The sequence below is a fragment of the Leucoraja erinacea genome, chromosome 32 (assembly GCF_028641065.1).
Source record: "Leucoraja erinacea ecotype New England chromosome 32, Leri_hhj_1, whole genome shotgun sequence".
In the NCBI taxonomy this organism is placed as follows: domain Eukaryota; kingdom Metazoa; phylum Chordata; class Chondrichthyes; order Rajiformes; family Rajidae; genus Leucoraja; species Leucoraja erinaceus.
The window spans coordinates 24,282,312-24,289,130 of NC_073408.1; positions in this window are offsets into that span (position 1 = coordinate 24,282,312).

A 6,819-nucleotide genomic window follows, 5' to 3' on the forward strand; every position below is an offset into this window, starting at 1 on the left:
TGCACTGCCAGCCCACCAGCCGTGAGTGACTGCACTGCCAGCCCACCATCCGTGACTGCACTGCCAGCCCACCAGCCTTAAGTGACTGAACTGCCAGCCCAATAATCCATTTAGTACACCCTCTCCCCCTTCTCTCTCTCACAGAGTCACCTGTTTTGGGCAGAATTTCTGGCAGTTTCTCAGCTGCCTGCCTGCCAGGTCTGAGTGACTGTACTGCCAGGCCTCAGTGACTGAGCTGCCTGGTTCAGTGATGGAACTGCCAGCCCAAGAATCCATTCGGCCCACAATATCCATACTAGCCCTCTGTAAACCAGTCCCTTTGGCCCACAACACCCATACTAGCGCACCAGAAAGCTTATAATGTACTGCGGACCTTAGTAATTCTCCGGCATCTGAAATACAAAAGGAAGACATGATATACTCAGATGACAGAAGACATCGGCGGAGAAAGGGAAAATGTAAAATTTCAGAAGTTAACTAGACTAAGTGGGACCCATTGGGTCCCAGCATCACACGGGAGGGCTGGTCACCAACGCAATTTTCCACCTCTCCCCCAATTACAATATTGCTCGCCAGTGGGGGTGGGGGGGGGCTGTCTGTTGCGTTAGTATGGGTTAGTTGCGGGCTGAAGGTACTGGTTTCCAGAGGGCTAGTATAGACATTGTGGGCGGCAGGCATCCAACTGTTGTAACGATTTTAAAAGCCAAGCCAAGGCGAGGCAAACAATTAGGCTGCTGCCACCCTACAACAACCAAAATTCATTTTGTGAACGCAAACTTGTTAAAAAAAAGCGAGGCAAACAATGGTGCTGCAGACACCCTACAACCAAAATTCATTTTGTGAACACAAACTTGTTAAAAAAGGCTGCAGCCACTTTACAGCCGCATCGAGGGGACTCACCGTGGAGTAGACGTGCATTCAGTGTTATTCGCAGCTCAGAGAGCAGTGACCCTCTCGCTTCCTGGTCTGGCAGAGACTGAGTGAGGCACGACACTTCCTGGTTTTATAGTCCCGCCTCCTGCCGCCAGCAGAGAGAATGGGGAATTTTGTAAAAACATTAATATCTCTCTCATTTTTAATCGATGGAAAAAATCCTCCGCACTCATATGGCGGACGGGGGCTCTGAGCGAGGTGGCCAAAAATGACGGCCATAGATGGCGGTGTTCTCTCAGAAATCGCAGCACAGTCGGCCAAAAGCGGTCAAGATCAGAGATTTAGTAATATAGATCTCATCAAAATTCCGATATTGATGAAACGCATGCGGTGTGGTATCATTTTTCAAAGTACGTCGGCAAACACTCATCGACACCTGAACATTATTCCAGAATCAGTTCCTGCTCAACATTTATTGCTCAACATCTACCTATCTATTTCTTACAACTGTTGAATTGGCACCGAAATTTCCAAACATTCTTGCTCTAGAACACTTCTCAACTAACTCCTCAGAGCGCTTGTTCCATATACCAACCACTGTGGGAGTGTAAAGTATTTCTTTCAGGTTCCTGTCAATATTACCACTAATGTGCTGCAATCACATTGATGCGACACCCATGAAAGCAGGCAAACGAAAATAAAAATACATTTGTCATGTCTCCTGTTACTCTTGCAAAAATACGGTAAAAAGCTTATTGTCACGTTGCATCGTAAATTGTTTTGGAAACAACTATGCCAAGACCGCGAGATATTGCAGAGGGTTGTAAATATAGCCCTGTATGTCACAGAGCCCAGACCAATCATAGTCTTCATCTGCACTTCACGCTGCATAACATTTATCCAAACACCCAACAAAATCAAAGACTTGGCAAATCCCTGTCAGTTTTTTTCTTTCCCCAACACCTATCCAGCAAAAGGTAGAGATGTTTGTAAGCACACTTCACAAGGTTTAGGAATTGGTTCATTCCCTCCATTACATTACATATGAACGGTCCCTCCAAAGGCTAGGGCACTATTCAATCCCCTCTAGCCCATTATGGACATTGAACTGTGTCTGAGGTACTGATATATAAAATAGCGCTACAATGCTGATCAATGTGTTCTGCCCTCTCTATTTTCCACCTTGCTCTATCTATTGTCATGAGTCACACAATGCAGGAACAGTTCCTGCAGCCCAGCCTGCCAACGTTGATCAATGTACACCATCAACTTAAGTCCCACCTGCCGTTTTTGGTGCATGTCACTTCCTATTTGTGTTTGGCCAAATGTATATTAAATAGTGTTCAAGAAGGAACTGCTGATGCTGGAAGATCGAAGGTACACAATAATGCTGGAGAAACTCAGCGGGTGCAGCAGCATCTATGGAGCGAAGGAAATAGGCGAAGTTTCAGGCCGAAACCCTTCTTCAGACTGATGGGGGGTGGGAGAAGGAAGGAAAAAGGGAGGAGGAGGAGCCCGAGGGCAGGAGGATGGGAGGAGACAGCTCGAGGATTAAGGAAGGGGAGGAGACAGCAAGGGCTAGCAAAACTGGGAGAATTCAACATTCATGCCATCCGGACGCAAGCAACCCAGGAGGAATATGAGGTTCTGTTCCTCCAATTTCCAGTGTTGCTCACTCTGGCAATGGAGGAGACCCAGGACAGAGAGGTCGGATTGGGAATGGGAGGGGGAGTTGAAGTGCTGAGCCACCAAGAGTTCAGGTAGGTTATTGCGGACTGAGCGGAGGTGTTCGGCGAAATGATCGCCCAATCTCCGCTTAGTCTCCCCGATATAAATCAGCTGACATCTAGAGCAGCGGATGCAGTAGATGAGGTTGGAGGAGATACAGGTGAACCTTTGTCGCACCTGGAACGACTGCTTGGGTCCTTGAAAGGAGTCGAGGGGGGAGGTGAAGGGACAGGTGTTGCATTTCTTGCGGTTGCAACGGAAAGTGCCCGGGGAGGGGGTGGTACGGGAGGGAAGGGAAGAATTGACAAGGGAGTTGCGGAGGGAGCGGTCTTTGCGGAAGGCGGACATAGGGGGAGATGGGAAGATGTGGCGAGTGGTGGGATCACGTTGGAGGTGGCGGAAATGGCGGAGGATTATTTGTTGTATTTGCCGGCTGGTGGGGTGAAAGGTGAGGACCAGGGGGACTCTGCCCTTGTTCTGAGTGCGGGGATGGGGAGAGAGAGCAATGTTGCGGGGTATGGATGAGACCCTGGTGCGAGCCTCATCTATGGTGGCGGAAGGGAATCCCCGTTCCCTGAAGAACGAGGACATTTCCGATGCCCTGGTGTGGAATGTCTCATCCTGGGAACAGATGCGGCGTAGGCGGAGGAATTTGGAGTAGGGGATGGAGTCTTTACAGGGGGCAGGGTGGGAAGACGTGTAGTCCAGATAGCCATGTGAGTCAGTTGGTTTGTAGTGTATGTCGGTCAGAAGTCTGTCACCTGCGATGGAGATGGTGAGGCTAAGGAACGGTAGGGAAGTGTCGGAAATGGTCCAGGTGTATTGGAGTGCCGGATGGAAGTTGATGGGCAAGTGGATGAAGTCAGTCAGTTGTGTGTGGGTGCAGGAGGTGGCCCCAAAGCAGTTGTCAATGTAACGGAGGTAGAGGTCGGGGATGGGGCCCTGGTGCATATTGAACAAGGATTGCTCAACATACCCGACAAAGAGGCAGGCGTAGCTGGGGCCCATGCGTGTGCCCATAGCTACGCCTTGTGTTTGGAGGAAATGGGAGCAGTCAAACGTAAAGTTGTTGAGGGTGAGGACCAACTCCGCTAGGCGGAGGAGAGTGTCAGTGGCTGGGTATAGGTTGCTCCTCTGGTCGAGGAAGAACCGGAGGGCTTTGAGGCCATCCTGGTGGGGGATGGAGGTGTAGAGTGACTGGACATCCATGGTGAAGATGAGGGGGTGAGGGCCTAGAGAGTGGAATGCGTGGAGGCAGCAGAGAGTGTTTGAGGTGTCTAGAACATAGGTGGGAAGGGATTTGACCAAGGGGGATAGTATGGAGTCAAGGTATGTGGCGATGAGTTCGGTGGGGCACGAACAAGCAGAGACAATGTGTCTGCCGGGAGAGCCGGGTTTGTGGATTTTGGGGAGAAGGTAAAAACTGGCCGTGCGGGGCTGGGGAACGATGAGGTTGGAAGCTTGGTCGGGCAGGGCGTGGGAATTGATGAAGTCGGTGATGATGCTAGATATGGTGGCCTGGTGCTCGTCAGTGGGGTCATGGTCCAAGGGTAAGTAGGAGGAGGTGTCCGAGAGTTGGCGCGTGGCCTCAGCTTTGTAGAGATCGATGCGCCAGACTACCACTGCACCTCCCTTGTCGGCTGGTTTGATGACCCAATCTGGGTTTTTGCGGAGAGATTCAATGGCAGTGTGCGTTCAGTGGGGGAGAGATTGGAGTGAGAAAGGGGAGTGGAGAAGTTGAGGCGGTTGACGTCGCGGCGGCAGTTCTGGATAAAGAGTTCCAGAGCCGGGACGTTACGCGAGGGGTTCCACGAGGAGTGGGTGCGTTGGAGACGGGAAAAAGGGTCATCATTGGGGGGCGAGGACTCCTTCCCTCGGAAGTGCGCTGTGAGGCGGAGGCGACGGTAGAATGATTCACCACTCTACGTGAAAAATGTTTTTCTCATCTCGGTTTTAAAGGATATCCCCCTTATCCTTAAGCTGTGACCCCTTGTCCTGGATTTCCCAACATCGGGAACAATCTTCCTGCATCTAGCCTGTCCAACCCCTTAAGAATTTTGTAAATTTCTATAAGATCCCCCCTCAATCTCCTAAATTCTAGCGAGTACAAGCCGAGTCTATCCAGTCTTTCTTCATATGAAATCTTGACATCCCAGGAATCAGTCTGGTGAACCTTCTCTGCACTCCCTCTATGGCAACAATGTCCTTCCTCAGATTTGGAGACCAAAACTGTACGCAATACACCAGGTGTGGTCTCACCAAGACCCTGTCAAACTGCAGTAGAACCTCTCTGCTCCTATACTCAAATCCTTTTGCTATAATCAGACCCTGTTTATCCAGATGCTTATGTATATTATCTCTAAGTATCCTTTCCATGAATTTGCCCACCACTGACGTCAAACTAACAGGTCTATAATTGCTAGGTTTACTCTTAGAACCCTTTTTAAACAATGGAACAACATGTGCAGTAGAACCTCCCTACTCCTAGACTCAAATCCTTTTGCTATAATTAGACCCTGTTTATCCAGATGCTTATATACATTATGTCTAAGTATCCTTTCCATTAATTTGCCCACCACTGACGTCAAACTAACAGGTCTATAATTGCTAGGTTTACTCTTGGAACTCTTTTTAAACAATGGAACAACATGCGCAGTACACCAATCCTCTGGCACTATTCCCGTTTCTAATGACATTTGAAATATTTCTGTCATAGCCCCTGCTACTTCTACACTAACTTCCCTCCATGTCCTAGGGAATATCCTGTCCGGACCTGGAGACTTATCCACTTTTATATTTCTCAAAAGTGTCAGTACTTCCTCTTCTTTGATCCTCATAGTTTCCATAGCTACTCTACCTGTTTCCCTTACCTCACATAATTCAATATCCTTCTCCTTGGTGAATATCTAACTCCCTCTTAAATATAGCCAATGAACTGGCCTCAACTACCTTCTGTGGCAGAGAATTCCAGAGATTCACCACTCTCTGTGTGAAAAATGTTTTCCTCATCTCGGTCCGAAAAGATTTCCCCCTTATCCTTAAACTGTGACCTCTTGTTCTGGGCAGATCATGGATCTGTCCGCAGTAATGCAGCAGTCCGTTGATGATGTTGCTGCTGAGGAGGGGGCAAATATGCGTCAAACCGATAGCCTAATTATTAAAGAGTTAAAAGATAGCCTAATCGATAAAGAGCTGAGAAGTGGAATCAGAGCTGCCAAGGACAATAGTTGAGGAGCAAGTTCTCAGCTAGTGACTCTTCTTCAGTTTGGAAGGGCATGTAAGAAATCACCAGCTATAAGAGGAAAGTCCCCCGCTCTTTGGACAATCATCAGCTGATGAACGACCTGAATGAGTTTTACTGCAGGTTTGAAAATCAGAAACATAACCTTGAATCCCCCTCCTCAACAAACACAGCGAGACCCCAGTCAGCAAAGAATGGACCCTGCACCTTCTCCCTCCCATTCACCACATCACACCTACTTAAGGCAAGACTCCAGTATGAAAAGAGTGGACCCTTTCCCACCCCAACCAACACTTCACATCCACTCACAGCCTGACCTCAGTCTGCAGACTGTGCCCTTCTACACCCAACCCACTCCAATCACCACTTCACACCCAATTACTCCTTTTTATTCAGTCCCTGCAAAGATGTACTGTCCCTGCCTGCTTCAAAGTTTCCACTATTGTCCCTGTACCCAAAAAGGCAAGGATTACTGGTCTTAATGACTACAGACTTGTCGCACTGACGTCTGTAGTCATGAAGACATTTTGGAAAAAAAAAAATGAAGACCCTTGAAAGGCTTGTGCTGGCCAAGCTGAAAAATATCACAACCCCCCTGCTGGACCCTCTGCATTTTGCATTTTGGGCCAATAGATCTGTGGATGACGCAGTCAATCTGGGCCTGCACTTCATCCTCCAGTATCTAGACCGCCAGGGGACCTATGCGAGGATTTTGTTTGTTGATTTTAGCTCTGCATTCAACACCATTGTGCCATAGGTACTAGTGCTCCAAACATTCTGAGTTGACTGTGCCTGAACCCCTCTGTCGGTGGATCACTAGCTTTCTGACAGACAGGAAGCAGCATGTGAGACGGGAAAGCATATCTCGGACGCGTAAACGCTCAGTATAGGAGCACTGCAAGATGCGTCCTCTCCTCTCCTCTCGCCATACCAATGACTGCATCTCCACAGACACCTCTGGTAAGCTTCTCATGTTT